Source organism: Choloepus didactylus, chromosome 4, assembly GCF_015220235.1.
Source record: "Choloepus didactylus isolate mChoDid1 chromosome 4, mChoDid1.pri, whole genome shotgun sequence".
NCBI lineage: Eukaryota > Metazoa > Chordata > Mammalia > Pilosa > Megalonychidae > Choloepus > Choloepus didactylus.
Window position 1 is genome coordinate 5,889,190 of NC_051310.1, and position 16,867 is coordinate 5,906,056.

Sequence of the window (16,867 nt, forward strand, 5' to 3'; positions counted from 1 at the left end):
CAGCGAGCATTCAAACCAGACACCAGACTGGGAGCCTGCTTGCTTCCTGGCCGTGCCACGTTGCTTCCGAGATGCTTGTTGGGATTTGAAATTTTAGTGACAGCGTATATCCTATTGTATTACAGTAGGCTATGTAATAATAAAGATGAATGGACATAAATTAGGACTACTGGACAGATGTCCCAATAGCAAGTGTTTTGAACTTGTGCTTGAAATAGAATCCTGTAATTGGCAGCCTGCTGTAGCAGTGAAATTTAGAAACATCCGCCCAGTTTGAATCAAATGCCTGCTTGATAATTAGAGGATGTTTCACAATTAAATTTGTCCTGTGAAAAATTAAGGGAGAATTAATGTCATAATATAAATATCAGCTCTACATACAATGCAAACTGTTGACTAGTAGCTAATAGGGGGGATTTAAAAATACAATTTTAATTTTAAAAATCATTCCGCGTTTATTGAGCCAGGTCCTGGGGAAACAAAGGGAGGGAGTCCTTCCGGGAGCTCTGGGCTGGGCTGGTGGGAGAAAGAACCACATCAAGAAATAAGTAAAATACTACCGGAAGGCTGTGAAGAGTGCTATGGATGAAAGTGATGTGATGGAGGGATAAAAAGCAAACCTTCTCAAATAATAATCTTCCCTTTCTTAAGAATACCAGTTATTTCAAAAATGAGTTAAACATGAACGTCAGGAATGGTAGAAAAAGACAGTGACGCTTAATGAAACACTGATTCGTGGTTGCATGCTGGTGAACCTGGAGCAGTTCCTTACAGCCTCTTTACCTAATCCGGGACCAAGCCAGACCCACAGGCTCTTCAGTGACTAGCAACCCATTGATTTCTGACATTTGTTACATTTCAGCACATTTAATTGCCTGGGTAAGTGAAGTTCCAGGCTATCAACTATCTTTGAAGGGAACCCCCTCTCCTGGCCCCCCATGCGTAGAAGATCCCATCAGCCCATGCCGGTGGAGGAGGGGCTGAGGGACAAGGGCCCTTGCACTGCGGATCAGAATTAGAGAATGAGAAGTGCTTGTGCTTCTTCCAAAGAAGAGGCCCTTTTAGAGGAGGAAGCGAAATCCAGCTCCCTTCAGTCCTGCCCACTTGGGTCTACGGCACAACTTCCAGATGGTGATATTCAGAGTCTTTTGGTACTTCTCCAGCGAGGGATGTGAAATACACATGAGAAAACAGTCTTATGTCCTGGGGAAAAATAAGCACATCCTAACTAGAGACGGTCTCTTATCTGTGTTTAAATGAAAGGCTCGTCTCCTCGCAAGGACGTCACGGAGCCTGTGTGGGTCATGTCAGGGTACAGGCTTCACGGGGCCATGCGTGCGTTCAACATCACGTCCATCTTCGTTGCCCGCATTCAGGGCTCAGGACAGGTCTGGGATGTTGTTGGTGCTCAGGGAGATTTGATCCTTGACTGACTTAATGATTGACACGGATGACTCTAGAGTGGGAGCCCTTCTACAGAGGAATGCCTTGTAGGGAAAATTTAAAATAAACCCACAGGCTATTGAGAACTTTCTCGTGGTATCTGATGATGCTTCTTCTTGGTTCTTTCCCTCGGTTCTTAAATAACTGTAGAAGAATAAGGTTTACAATGTACAGACTCTCGTTTACAAATAAGAGTGGGAGAAAATGAGAAATTCAGGAGCACTAAAGACTGTAGGAAACAAAACAAATTGGAAAGCGGGATCATCAGTGAGTTGTTCAAGCAGCATTTATATTTCAGAGGTAATTTTTGAGAAATAATTTTGAGATGGAAGAATTTTTTCTCTTTCTTTTTAAAAAAATATATGATGGTTCCCATAACGAAGTGTTTTAACTCTCAAGAACTTGTTTGTCACACATTTGCTCAGATCAAAAACCGAAGGAGGAAAGCAAATATCCTTACCGATGTCAGCCCCAGGCTCCAGAAATCAGTTTGAAATATCTTAGTTTTAAGAAGGTGGCAGAATTACATAATTATTCCCAGCTCATAAGAAATTAAAATATCTCTTCCAAATATGAAGTTGAAAGATAACGCAAACCACAAATCCCAGATGTGAGGAGAATGTGGTGTCTTCGCCTCCCACTCGGGAGCCCTCAGCCACGCGTGCTGCTCCCCTGCTGCCCTCGGGGCCGGCGGGAGCCTGTTGCCTTCCTGCTCCTCCCAGCACCCCTCGAAGGAGCTCTGGGGCCGGAGAGGACGCCGGGGCTGCCCATGGGGAGAAGCGGTGGCAGAGCCTGGCAGGAAGTGGGCACTGAGGCGGCCCCTCCTGTCCATGCCCAGCACACCTGCCCCAGGTGAGGAACCCACAATGCCCTCCATACAGGCCCGGGGCAAGGACAGGACTTTGCTGGAGGCCCCTGGGGTGGTGAGAGTTCCCATGAGCCCAGGGTTTCTGTCATTCCGGACACGAGCCCTGCACATTCAGCCTGCTGGTAAGTAACTTTGAAAACCACAGCACTTCACTGCATCAGACTTCTTTAAAAACTTCAAGGGCGATGCCTCTGGCAGCAGGTCCAGCACCTTCTGGTCAGTCGCGTTTTATGGGCCTCAAGCCCTGGCCATGGCTCTGGGGGTTCCTGAGGTCAGCCGACGAGGTTCCTGTTTTAGGGGAGCTTCCCACTTGGGGTGCTGCTTCTGTAAACTTCTGAGAGTGTCACAAATGGAGTGTGCAGGTGGAGTGGACGCCTAGAGCGGGAGAGGAGGACCAGGGAGGGTCACGGCGGAGGCTGAGCCCGGGGCGAGGCGTGGGCAGGAGCCGAGGGGTGCAGAGGGCACAGCCTGACCGAGGACAGGCGAAGTGGCCGACGGCCCGGTGTGTTTGAGGAGGGGCACCCCAAGAGTGGCTGGGAGGCCGCAGCAGTGGGCGTAGCCTCGTGGTCTGGTGTTGGGGTTGTGTTGGGGCCGCCGTGGGGAACCCTGACCTGGCATTAGCTGGGAGTGGCACCTGGGCAGCCCTGGGGAGTCCGGGCTGCAGGGGTCACACAGCCCGTGCCAGAGGTGGCCAGGCCGGGCAGGCCAGGTGGAGCGACACCAGCCACGTGAGAGACGCTGGGCCGTGGCCGGGTGGAGCTCAGGGTGCCTGGGCCTGGGGGAGGGCCGGGCTCAGGTGCTGGGGCCAGTGGGAGCCACGGTCCGCGGTCAGGTTCCTGAGTGGGAAGAGCAGAGGGTGGGCTCTGCAGGGGGAGGCCGAGACGGTCTCCTTTTGGTCCACCCTGGCGCTTGGCACACATCAGTCTCCTTCTGTGGGCCTTGGTGAGCAAAGCCCATTCACCCCATTATCTAATTTAATGTCATGAAGGCACGTAGCCTCGAGACAGGGAGCGGGTTTTGCCTTTGACTGAGGCCGTGCCCCCCATGTCTGCCTTTGCTGCTCGTCCAGCCCCTTCGTGGAGCCCCTCCCCGTGGCAGGCGCCTCATCTTTGAGTCCCTTACTGTCTGCCTGGGCTACTAAATCCAAGAAACAATTTCCACCCTGTGTCCTGAGTACCATGTGCCAGAAATGTTTCACGGACACGACTGCTGCCCTCTGGGCTCACGGGCTCACGTTCCCTTTGCTTAAATCGGTGGAAATCAGATAAGATTGAATTCTCTGAAGAAACGATGGGTGCGCAAAGAGGAGTTAAGACTGAAGGGGCATCAGCCGCATTCTGTGATTGGAAACACTTTAAAAGATGAGACAATGAAGGAAGCACAAGATGGGAAGAGAACTGCCTTCATTATGTCCCACCCGTGCAGAATTAAATAGCTTATGTGATAGGAGCTGAGAGTGAATGGGTTAAAATAACAAATAAATGACTTTATTTAGACTTGAGCATTTCTGGCATTTTTCTAGATTTTTTTTTTTTTTTTTTTGCCACAGTATTTGATGTGACAGCTTTTGTTTGCTCACACTTGTCTCTCTTTTAAAATTCTCATATCAGCAGCAAAAGCTATTTTTTTTTCCTGTAATATCTTGGCTTGGTATCCAGTGAAGAGAGAAATTGCTCTTGCATTACTTGAAATGCTCATATTCTATCTAATTTTGAGGGGGGAGAAAAATGAGAGTAATTTAGATCTCAAGGTACTGAAGATTTTGTAGACAGGTCATTTGCAGCGTTGTCGCCGATGAGTCATCCATAAAAGTGTTTTTCTGCGGAGGAGGCTCCGCCATTTTTGGTATTCTTTAGCAACGCTGATTTTGAGGCCCGGTCAGGCAAGGTCCTCATTGGTTTTTGAGGTGCGGGGGCTTGGCTGGGGAGGAGGGTCCCACGGCAGGGCCTGGAGACCCTCCCCTGCGTCGTGTTTGGGACGGAGTGAGCCAGGATGTCATCATCTTTAGGCAGACGGTGAAAGCATCACCATCACCCCCGGAACCACCATAATTTGGGGTGCACACCCCCTGTTGCAAAGGACACCTCTTGGAAGTAGGCAGTTGGCTTCAGGTAATGCTCATTGGTGTCTGTGGAAAGGTTATGGGGAGAATCTGTCTTTTGTAGACTGAGAGATCATTTATAGGCTGTGAACACGCTGGGACTTGCTGGCTAATCATTTTAAAAACAATTTTGGGAAAGAAATGTTCTGTTTCCTGAAGGTAGTGTACAAGAGTGAGAGTCTAGCATTTTCCAGCTCACGTCCCTCTTCCCGGGCTCCCGCTGGCCACCACCGTTGTCCAGCGCAGTTCACACAAGGGTTAACCATCTGGTCACTCATTTGTTTGAGCGGCTAACGGGGAAACTTAACTCCCGGCATCTGTTGCTGGTGGGGAGAGGGTGAGATGTGTTCTGAGATTTTCAGGGTAGGGGTCAGTCCCTGTCCCCACCAGCTGGTACTTCCTACACATTCTGTGTATATCGTTGAAAGCACAGCATCCCCCCTCTAAAAAAGGACACCGAAAAGCCAAATACCAGTGGGATTCTGTTATGTGGGCTGCAGTGTAAACTATGGCAGGGTTGAGCTGAGGACTGTTCTAGAAAACCTGTAAGTAATTAAGTTTTCCCTCCAGCAAGGTAAAAGCTGAGTCTGAAGTATATTAGCACACACAAAAAAGAGTGAAACCTTTGTTGGTGGTTTTACTTTTTTCTTTTCTTTTTTAATGTAAGTAAATACAGAATTCTGGCAAGACGAAAAATCTTGTATCTCGTTACTAACCTAAGGAGAAGAAAACAAAAGATGCAGCCATTGTTGGTTGCTGGTTTTAAATCGCTGAGGTCAGGGTGAAACTTAGATTACCCTGTTTCAGCAATTCCCAAACCTTGTTTCAGGGAATACAAGGTATTTCTTGGGGAGGTGGTGTCGCTGGATTTTATGGTCAAATCGGCTTCAGAAACTGCATATATTGTTTCCACCTGTCTTGGGGTTCACAGTGTGCTTTAGCCTGTTAAAAGAACACTGTTTGCCTTTGTTTAACCCTGCGTTTTCTCATCCTATGCGGCCACAGATCCCTTTTCCACAGGTTACGTGATACTATCTTATGGGAAATAGCACTTACTCCATCCATGGTAGGAATAGCACCCACTAGCAACTGTCTATTGACCCCCTCTCTCTTCTCTGTGTTTGTGCAGTTGCACTTGATCCCCTCTATGTTATCCTAACTCTGCTGTGATGTGTGTGCCTAGCTTTCAGAATAGACTGAGTGTCTTTGAGGGCACTGGTTTTCCTTTTCATCTTTGCATCCCCAAAGTGCCTGGTGCACTGAAGGGAGGTGTTCAGTTACTGTCAGTTGAAATCTTGTCCCACTGTGGATCTTTGAAGGACCTGGGCAGATTTTTTTGAATCACATGAATAGTAATGACAGTTAGGAATAGAAGTTTGTGAAGCAAGCTGGGGAGGAGATGGAAAGAAATCTTTGCAGCGCTGGCCCACTGCATCTGTTTTCTCGTCCTGCAGTCCATTTGCCCGCTGCAAAGCCAGTACCTTTGGTTGACTCTTTATCGGTCTTTGCATGAGAAGGAACAAAAACATAACAAAGCCTGTTTGTTGTATAATTAGGAGAAGTAGCAATAATCAGAAGGAGTAAGGCTCAGAGCAGACACAAATTAAGTTAATTGAAAGGTTTAGTTGGTAGCAGCGAATTATCGTAAGGGACTTTGAATGAAGAGCACAGGGCTCGGAGGAGAAGGCGTGACCACTCGCCATCACTTTCGGGATCAGGCAATGTGTGCTTCTCCACTGTGGGGAGATCTGGGGTGTCACCAAGAGGAAGGCTGGAAGGAGAGCGGCTGGGCTGGGCCTGCTGGGGAGAGTGTGGCTTCGGAATCAGACCATCTTGGCTTCCAGTGCTGGCAGCTCCACTTTTTAGTTACATCATCTTGGACCAGAATTTTGGTTTCTTTACTGTAAAATGGGGGTAGTCATACCTGTCTCATAAGATAATTGCACTCTATGTGGGTACTCATGTGTGTCTTTGCATGTTTTTATATGTTCGGGTAAACATGGAGCAGAGCGCAGAACGGCACACCCCAGGTTGTTAGCTTGGGTTCTCTGGAGGAGGGGCCGTTGCAAGGGAAGGTGGCTGGGGGCTGAGGCCGTCACCTCCAGGAAGACCTCCCTGAGCCTCACCTCCCGGTGCCCCCGCCACTGTCAAGTCCTCTCCCATGGACGAGACTCACCCGCGTAGCCAATGGAGTACTGTGGAAGTGGAGGTGTGTGACTTCTGAGGCTAACTCATAAAAGACGTGGGAGGTTCTGCCATCCTCTCTCTCTTTGGTCTGGGGGAAGCCGGCTATCCTGTCCTGTAGATGCTCGGGCAGCCCTCTGGAGGGTCCCACGTGGGGAGGAACACAGGCCCCCTGCACACAGCCAGCACCGACTTGCCGGCCATGTGGGGCGCCATCTTGGAACCAGATCTTTCAGCCCAGTCAAACCTTCAGTGATGGCCAACGTCATGAGCACAGCCTTACAAGAGACCCTTGACCCAGGACCCCAGCCGAGCATTCCCAAACTCCTGACTTACAGAAACTCTGAGATGATACATGTTGATTTTTGTTTTAAGCTGCTGAGTTTTGCATTGATTTGTTATGCAGCAATAGATGACTAATGCAAACAAGTTAGTAGGGAAAGAAGGAAGACAGAAAGAAAAAGACTGCACCAAAAATTGTAACATGCACAGTGTCATTTCATTCACATTAGATTTTATATCAACGAACATAAAGAAAATAGGAAAACGTAGTTAGATCTATATCCACTGTCTTACAGGAATATCTATGATATGGTGACAATCATCAAGCCACAAATATAAATTGTGGAGTCAGGCATATAGAACAATACGATTTTGGTATAAGCAAGCAACAGATCAGTCCTCTGTGTGTACTCATATGCTCGTTTGGTTTGTGGAAGCAGGAGAAGGGGTGTGGCAGGTTCTTCAGGAGGTGAGAGTTGGGGCTATGGAAGAGGAGATCATATCTGCCTGTATTTACCCTTTTCTTGTGTTGCTTTAGTTTTTATAATAATCTTGAATTGTTTGGGTATTTTGAGATAGCAAATAAACATTTTTAAAAATTGAAAAATAAAGTGTTTGAAAATGAGAAGAAATAATGTTTGCAAACTGCTCAGCGTATGGGAACATTCCTCAAAAATTCCTTTTGTGCTGTGTACCCATCTGGGGCCACTGATGAACCCCTTCCCAGAGTAGCGTTTTGAAATACGTAAAATAAAGTGCACAGGATTACAAAGGGAAGCTCTCATAGTGAAATAAAGTTAAATAAATTAAAACTAAATTTGTGAGGTAGTAATATATATACTTCTTTATTAAATACTTTAAATAACATCTAGCAGCAAATCTAACAACTACCATAATTTCTAAGTAGTGATGAGAGTATGATATTTTAAGATACTTGCAACAACTTTAATGTAATAAGAAAATATTTTAAATTTCTGCTGGTGACAGTCACAGTTACGGTGAATACCACTGCGGTTTGCTGCCTACATTCACAATTGAAGGAAATGTTCAGTTTCTGTTATGGTGTAGTGAAAATCGGAATATCATTTTTTCCCGTTCAAGTTCACAGCCCCTGGCAGTAGACGGTAGCTGTGAAAAGTCAGCATCAGGGCTGCTTGTTTTGAGAGAGCAGAGCTGCAGACAGTGGGGAGTTAGGTTTGCCCTCGTAGCGGTGCACAGGACGAGATGCACTTTGGTCAGCCGGGGTGGGCAGGGCGGCAGGCAGTTGCCGCGGGCACCAGGCCCCTCCAAGCCCTTCTGGCACCAGTGCGTCCCAGGGCGCCCAGTGCACAACTCTCCATACCGCCCTTGTTTGCTGCCTTTAATTCTTCAATTAATTTTTTTTTCTGTTTTCCTTCATGCGTTCCCATCTTGTACCTTTGTAGTTTTTCTTGGCAGGTGTTTCCCGGGGGTGATACTTTGAGCTATTGTCCAGTCACTGCTGGCTCTCTCCAAGTTGACAGTTGATATTGATATTTCTAAAATTGTAGGATTTGCTTGGGTGCCCAAGGACTTGGGTAAACACGATGGCACATTGGACTGATTCTCCCTTCTGCTAGGGCCCTGTTGAAGGACCTCATCACTTGTGCAGGTAAAACATGGAATTCGCCGGTGAGTCTAACAAATCGCAAAGGTCCAAAGACCCCGAGCCAAAGAGCAAGTCCCTTCCAGTCTGCTACCTGGGCAGCCTCATAACCTGCCAATAACTCCATCAACCTTCAAATGTTTGTTGAGTGCCCCTTCTGTGTGACACTTTGCTAGGAGAGGTAGGACAGTGGTTTTCAAACTGTGGGTCCCAACACATTTCATGGGTTGGTTCAATGAGTTTAGTGAGTCATGGCCGGCATTTAAAAGATGAAATGGAGAACAGTAGAAGATATTAGTAGCAAAGGGAAATATTTGCATCATGACACTTATATCTTGGGGGTGTATACGTATATACACATGCACGCTTGTACTGGATTACAATGTAAAGTATATTTCATATTTTGGGTCCTGGTCAAAAAATCAGAAAGTCCCTGCTGTAAGGAATATTCAGCAAACATTAGATACGAGAGTGCTCGTGTTCCTAAAGTCGTGGCCAAGTAGAGTAGTGAAGAGATCAACTGGGTATACGTGAAAAGCTAACACCACAAGGAGTGGCACCGTGATTCTGTTCAACATCTGACCAAGCACCTGCCACGGGTGAGACTGTTCCTCTAGAGCAGTCGTGTCCTGAGCCGGAGCTGGGGGTGGTTGCATTCCTAGTTTGGAGAACAGGAAGTTCAGCGCCAATACTTCTTAGAGGAGGAAAGTGGTGGGGGAGAGCCTGGGAGACAGCGGGGCCAGTGCTTGGAGAGCACTTGGGCTTCGCAGACAACGTGAAGGGGGTTCGTGTCATCCTTGGGGCAGGGGGGAGCCACCAGCAGGCTTTGCACAGGGAAGCGACATGATTAAATTTGTGCTTCTAGAAAAAGTCAGCCTGGATGCTCTCTGAAGAGTGGACTCAGGGGAGCAAGACGAGGGCAAGGCCAGAGGCAGGGATGCCAGAGCGGTGGCTTTGTGGAAATCCAGGTGGCACTTGATGGTGGATGGGCGAAGGTGCAACAGGTTGGACAGAGACAGTTAAATGGACTTAGGGAAGATCTAGACGTGAATCTTGCAGGGGTGAGCACGTGTTTTCCTGAAAGAGCCAGGAAGTAAATAGTTTAGGTTTTGTGGGCTCTCCTCTCTCTGCTGCAACTACTCAACTCTGCCGTTGTAACCTGAAAGTGGCCACAGACGGTACACAGGTGGATGGGCGGGGCTGTGTGCTAGGAAAACTTAATTTACAGAAACAGCAGTGGGCTGGAATCCCCAGGACCACAGCCTGCAGATCTGTGACCACTACTGGAGGTGATTTGTGCCCTCCCACACCTCCTGGGGACAGTTGGCAGTGTCTGGAGACGTTTTGGGCAGCCACGGTTGGGGGCAGGTGCAGCCGGCAGGTAGCGGGTAGAAGCCGGGGTTGCTGTTCGACCTCCTGCGATGCACAGGGCAGCCCCCGCCACAATGGACAGTCGTCCCGAGCTTGAGAGCCCTGGGGCATAATCCGTGGAGGTGTGGGGGGTTAGGGGGTGTCACCCATGGGACCAGGGTTCTGCTGACTCTGGTGTCAACCCTTTCTTTCCAGACGGCATATATGTGTTATGAAAAATAATAAAGTTTCAGTAACTAACTTGATTGACCAAAATCTTTACTCAGGACTGGCTCACCTAGTAACCTTAAAAACATTCCTGTTTGGGGTCTTTAGATTTGTACATGTTTGCAGGAAGTCCTGAAGTTTTTTGTCTTTTTTGTTTTTTGGGGTGTTTCAGACGTGCCATGTGTATTGATTACATTATGTGGGTCTCACCATCTAGAGCACATATAAAGTGCAGCGTTGTGCTCCAGGAGAGCTTCGGGAGCACCGTGTGCCTCCTCGGGGACCCCGAGTTTCTGGCTGGCTGGTCCCCAGGTCCTTCGGGTTGAGGAGCTCAGGGTTCCCCGAGAGGTGGTTGTCATGGCCTCGGAGCCTCGCTCCATCTCCGGCGGGGTCCGCTTCGCTCTAGTGCCAGAGATCTCTGCTGGTCTGGAGGTGTGTGGTGAGTGGAAATGACCACTCTCTTGGATTGGTCTCTAGCTTCATCCAGCCTTGTGGCTGTCTCCGAGGAACCCCTAAGATATGGATCATATAAAGTAGCTATTAGGGAGATGCAAATTAAGACCACAATGAGATACCATCTAACACCGGTTAGAATGGCTGCCATTAAACAAACAGGAAACTACAAATGCTGGAGGGGATGTGGAGAAATTGGAACTCTTATTCATTGTTGGTGGGACTGTATAATGGTTCAGCCACTCTGGAAGTCAGTCTGGCAATTCCTTAGAAAACTAGATATAGAGTTACCATTCGATCCAGCGATTGCACTTCTCGGTATATACCCAGAGGATCTGAAAGCAATGACATGAGCAGATATTTGCCACCGATGTTCATAGCAGCACTGTTCACAACTGCCAAGAGATGGAAACAACCCAAATGTCCTTCAACAGATGAGTGGATAAACCAAATGTGGTATATACACACGATGGAATACTATGCAACAATAAGAAGGAACGATGTCATGAAACATATGACAACATGGGTGAACCTTGAAGACATAATGCTGAGTGAAATAAGCCAGGCACAAAAAGAGAAATATTGTATGTTACCACTAATGTGAACTCTGTGAAAAACGTAAAATAAATATTTTATATTGTAGAATGTAGGGGACCTAGAGATAGACAGCAACTAGTGAAGGGGGAACAATAATAAGAACAGACAAGATATTGAGGGTGATATTAATGATAAGGGAATGCTCAGATATGACTATGGTATGTTAGTTTTCTTTTGATATGGTAGGAGTATATTGGAAGGAATGAAGTTATTTCAGGATATTTGTTTTTCAAATTGCTTTGCTTTGTTTTGTTTGGAGATTTTTTTTATTTGATAAATAAAGTAATTTTTAAAATAAAAAAGAAATGGAACATCAGCCACTCTAGATGTCCACCCCATCAACACCCTCTCCAGGTGGAGTGTCCCACAGTCGGCAACGCTGGAGTTCTTGCTCCTCCTTCAGTTTTCATATGCATTTTTGTAGAACTCCAAGAACCACCACCTCTTCCACCAACCCTTTTTAAGAGCCATGGAGAACTAGGAAAGTGATGTCCAATCTCTTCTCTCAGGTTTTCTGCACCACAGGACTCAAAAAATATTTTCCTTGCATTTCCTAAATTTTTTTTTTGTTAAAAAAATCTGTTCTTCTTACATATTTTTGAATTATTTGAAATTTTCATCAAAAATTTAAAAAAATCATATGTAATTTTTAATGGGTGGTAATATTGGCCTTTAAAATAATTGTTACATCATAAAATAGAATTTACTACTTAAAAGATTTGATACTAAATGTCAGCTATTTTAGAAGAGTTTTAAATTTATGGAAAAATTGAGAAGATAGTGCAATGTTTCCGAATACCCCATACCCAATTTCCCCCATTATTAACTCATATAATAGTATGGTTTGCTTGTTACAATTAATGAACCAAAATATTGCTATATAGTAACTAAACTGCATGCTTTATTCATATTTCCTTAGTTGCTTCCTAATTTCTTTTTCCTCTCCCAAGACCCCAACCAGGATCCCACATGGCATTTAGTTGTCTTGTCTCCTTCCGTGCCTCTGGGCTGTGACAGTTTCTCAGAGTTGCCTCGTTTTTGATGACCTTGATGGATTTGAGGAGGACTGGCAAGGGGTTTTGTAGACTATGCCTCAAGTGGAATTTGTCTGATGTTTTTTTCATGATTACACTGGGGTTGTGGGTTTTGAGAAGAAGACCCTAGAGGCAAAGTGCCCTTCTCATCCATCCTACCAGGGGCGCACGCTGTCCACATGACTCACCACTGTTGGTGTTGACCTGGATCGGGGCCGAGGTGGTGGTGGTCAGGTTTCCCTGTAAAGATTCTCCCTTTCTCCCCTTCCATGCTCTGCTCTTTGGAAGGAGGCCGCTACGTGCAGCCCACATTCAAGGAGTGGGAGTTGTGCTCCACCTCTGTGAGGGTGGAGTGTCTGCCCACATTATTGGGAATTCTTCTGCATGGAAGCTTTGTCTCTTCTCCCCCATCTAGTTGTCCATTCAATCATTTACTTATGTATCAGTGTGGACTCATGGGTATTTATTTTATCCTTTGGGCTATAATCCAATGCTACTTTATTTTGTTGCATAAATATTTATTTTGGAGCTCTTTCAGTCGGCCCCTGTGCCTCTTTGACCTACCCCCATCATTGTGTTGTGTGCGTGTGTGTGTTTAGTGTGGATTTACTTTCTGGCACTCTAAGAATCTCCAGGCTCATCTTATATATTTCCCGCCCCAGTCGTGGAATCAGCCATTTCTCCAAGGAGCCCTGGGTCCTTCTACCGGGGAGTGGTCTTAGACACCAACATCTGGATGCCAGGTGTGCTCAGTACTGCCAGGGTGTCTGTTCCTTCTAGCCCCTCTCAGCTGAGAGAACAAGGAAATATGTGTATAGGAACCCATGTATACACACGTATCTGTAGATATTTCTATAGGTAGCCATCTGAGTCAATATTAAGCTAAACATGAGTTCATACTGGTGTCTCCAACTCTAATCCATTTCCGCATGGACCACCCTAGACTTCCCTTCTTGCTTGTCTGTAACCTCTGGCTCCAATACATAGTTTTTAGCAGGTAGAAGCTGGTATTCCTTAAAAGTGCGTATCTCTTCTGAGTCCAGTGTTTTCAACTCTGATTGATTTACTGCTCCCCAAAATGTGTCAGGTGAACAGTAACTTAAGGAAACACTTTATGAGAAGTGCTGGAGACAGGCATTTTTGAGACCTGAGAGCTCAGAAGGGGCTGGGATCCTCCCTGCCCCTCCAGGGAGCAGGAACCTTTGGATTCTGAGAAATAAGCCAGGCAGTCTTGTTCTCTCAGACTGTGGCAAGAGCTAGGTTCACAGCTGGCCAAGTGTGCAGCGCCAGGCGGGATTGCCCTTGGTTTATTGAGGGAGTGATCTCGGGAGAGAGGGACTGAGTCATCACAACAGGGCAGGAACAGAGCTGAGCAAGGGTGGGTCCCAGCTGCAGTCTGGCTCCGTGGCCCAGCAGATGAGGGCTGAATCAGTACACTCTCAGCTCCGTTGGGGTGTCCTAAACCCTCCCAGCCTTACAGAGCCTGTGCCCCAAGCTACTGATCAAAACCCTGATGGGCAGTTAAGCCCAGGCTTTCAAAGACATGTTTAGGGAAATACTTCAAGGCCCAGGGCTGCCCCATTTTACATGACCCCCTTCTCAAAGTCTCCTTGGGCTAGTAGTGGTTTCTCCAGCCTTGGCCTTCATGGGGAGGCACAGTTTTCCTACGGTTCTCTCTCCCTCCTTGTCACATCACCTCTTCTCACCACCCTGGATTTCCAGTGGAGAGTGGGCATTTAGGCGTACACAGAGCTGAACGAGGCCTCCTTGGGGTTCCAACTGGGTCTCAGGTCTTAGTCTGAGCCCCTAAACCCAGATATGGATTAAGGGGTGGATTGGTTGGCAGTTGCTGAGATATTCATCTATAAAGTGGCCCCAGACAGCACTGGAATAAACCAGAAAGATGATGCCGGTTAACTCAGGTTGCCTCACGTACTTCCTTGCCAAAGTGGAAAAGCTTAAATTGCCCTTTCTCTCAATCTTGAGTGAAAAAAGAGAATTCTCCTTGCTGGGGCTATTTCTTTTGAGTATTTCTTTGTATGATCCCCAGCCAACAGACAGCCACTAGAAGTTGGCAGTCAGTAGAATACTTCATGATGTCGTGCTGACTACCAGAATATTAGTAGCTTATTTAACTACATTTCAGATGATTGCATATACCTACAAGAACGTCAGAAAACTGCATGTCTATATATAGGGTGAATCTGTCTCAAACATAAAGAGTTGTATGATTTTTATTTTATTTATTTTAGATCAGTTTTTTAGTGTGTTCCTAGAGAGTCTTCAAATGCAAAAGGCTGTGGTATCTATAAGGAAAACAACAGAAGCTTATAGAAACTTGGGATGTATCTGAAAACTTTTATTTAAAAATTTTTTTTACAAATACACACTCCCCCATTTCTTCTCTCTGCATCCTCCATAATCTCTAATTCTGCTTTCTATCTCTGGATTTGCTATTTCTAGTCATCTCTTGTAAGTGACATCACACAATAGTTGTGCTCTTGTGTCTGACTTATTCCACTGAGCCTCATGTTTTCAAGGTTCTTCCAGAACCTCTTTCCTTCTGTGGTCAAATACCGTTCCGCTGTGTGTATGCATCACATTTTGTTTATCCATTCATTTGTTGATGGGCACTTGTGTTGTTTCCAACTTTTGGCATTATTGTGATGCTGTTGTAAATATTGATGTGCAAGTATCTATTTGAGACCCTATTTTTACTTTCTTTGGGTATTTATCTAGCAGTGGAATTGCTGAGTCATGTCGTAATTCTATCTTTAACCACCATAATGCTTTCCACAGTGGCTGCACCATTTTACATTCCCACCAACAATGCACTAGAGTTCCAATTTTTCTGCATCCTTGCCAGCACTTGTTATTTTCTGTTTTATTTTTAAAATAGCCATCCCTTTGGGTGTGAAGTAGTACCTCATTGTCGTTTTGATTCCCATTTCCCTACTGGCTAATGACGTTGAACGTCTTTTCATGTGCTTATTGGTCTTTTGTATATCATGTTTGAAAAAATATCCATTCAAGTCCTTTGCTTATTTTTTTTGTTTCCAAATGGTTATTTTATCAGGTTCCTTGAACATTAAATTTATCCTTATGTGCAAAAAAATTGCTGTTTTGCTTATGTGTATGTATAGTTTATTTCATTGTGTATTTGCTTCCTAAACTCTTTGGCACAATTTTCTGGGGGCACTGCCAGGACACGAGTCAGGAGATGGCTTTTCTTTTGTGCTGCCAATTCTGAGCATTTAAATTTTGTTTTGTTTTGTTTGTGGCTTTTGTTTTTGAAGTCTGCATTTTTTACTTGTAACAATTGTGTTTTTATTTTTTCTATAGCCTCTAAATCCAGAGTTTTCTTTTTCTTCCCCTCCGCCCCATTCTACATTCACAGTTAAACCATATTATTAGGAAAGATGCCGTGATGAAAATACCAGGATGGGAGCTCTGACCCTTTGTTAGTGTTTTCCCTAAAAGATAATAAAAACCAAAACCAAAACCAAACACACACACACACAAAACCAAAAACCTAAAGAGAATTTTTCCTTTCTTCTTTTTTTTTTTAACATCTCTTATGCTGTAACAGTAGACAGAACTTTGGTTAGTTTTATGAAATGACAGTATTTGTCCTTTTGTTTCTGGCTAATTTCTCTCAATGACATGTTTATTGTCTACCATTTTGTCTTTTGGATTTTGTATGTCACATTTTATTTTTATTTTTTTTCACTCTCTCTCTTTTTACCCTTACTGATAGTCTTCCTCTGTCCTGTCTTTTCCTATCTGCCTGTAGTGCTACTTTTAGTATTTCTTGTAGAGCAGGTATCTTGTTCACAAAGTATCTCAGGGTCTGTTTGTCTGAAATATTTTTAAATCTCCCTCATTTAAAAAAAATATATATATGTATATATTTTATTGAGATTGTTCACATACCATACAGCTATCCAAAGTGTACAATCAGTTGTCCATGATACCATCATACAGCTGTACTTCCATCCCCACAATTAATTTTTTTTTAGAACATTTTCATTACTCCAGAAAAGAAATAAAGACAAAAAAAGGAGACTCAAATCCTCCCATACCCCTAACCACCTTCCCCCATTATTGATTCATAGTTTTGGTGTAATACATTTGTTACTGTGGATGAAACAATGTTAAAATTCTACTAACTGTAGTATATAGTTTGCAATAGATATATATATTTTTCTATATGCCCTTCTATTATTAACTTCTAGTTATAGTGTCATACATTTGCTCTAGTTCATGAGAGAGATTTCTAATATTTGTACAGTTAATCACAGACATCATCCACCACAAGATTTACTGTTTTATACATTCCCATCTTTTAACCTCCAACTTTCCTTCTGGTGACATGTGTGACTCCAAGCTTTCCCTTTCCACCACCTTCACACACCTTTCAGCACTGTTAGTTATTCTCACAACATGCTACCATCACCTCTGTCCATTTCCAAACGTTTAAGTTCACCCTAGTTGAACGTTCTGCTCGTAATAAGCAAACACTCCCCTTTCTTTAGCCTCATTCTTTATCCTGGTAACTTATATTTCATGTCTATGAGTTTACATATTATAACTAGTTCATATCAGTGAGACCCTGCAATATTTGCCTTTGTGTGTCTGTCTTATTTCACTCAATATAGTGCCTTCAAGCTTTCTTCATCAACCCCTTTCTTTTAAGATGGTTT

General features: G+C 45.0%; 1 protein-coding gene across 4 annotated transcripts in view; it reads left to right on the forward strand.

Annotated features, from left to right (window-relative positions):
- LOC119531065 (histidine-rich glycoprotein-like) overlaps positions 1–16,867 on the forward strand; it is a 265,512-nt gene that overhangs the window by 14,108 nt on the left and 234,537 nt on the right. The window lies entirely within an intron of this gene.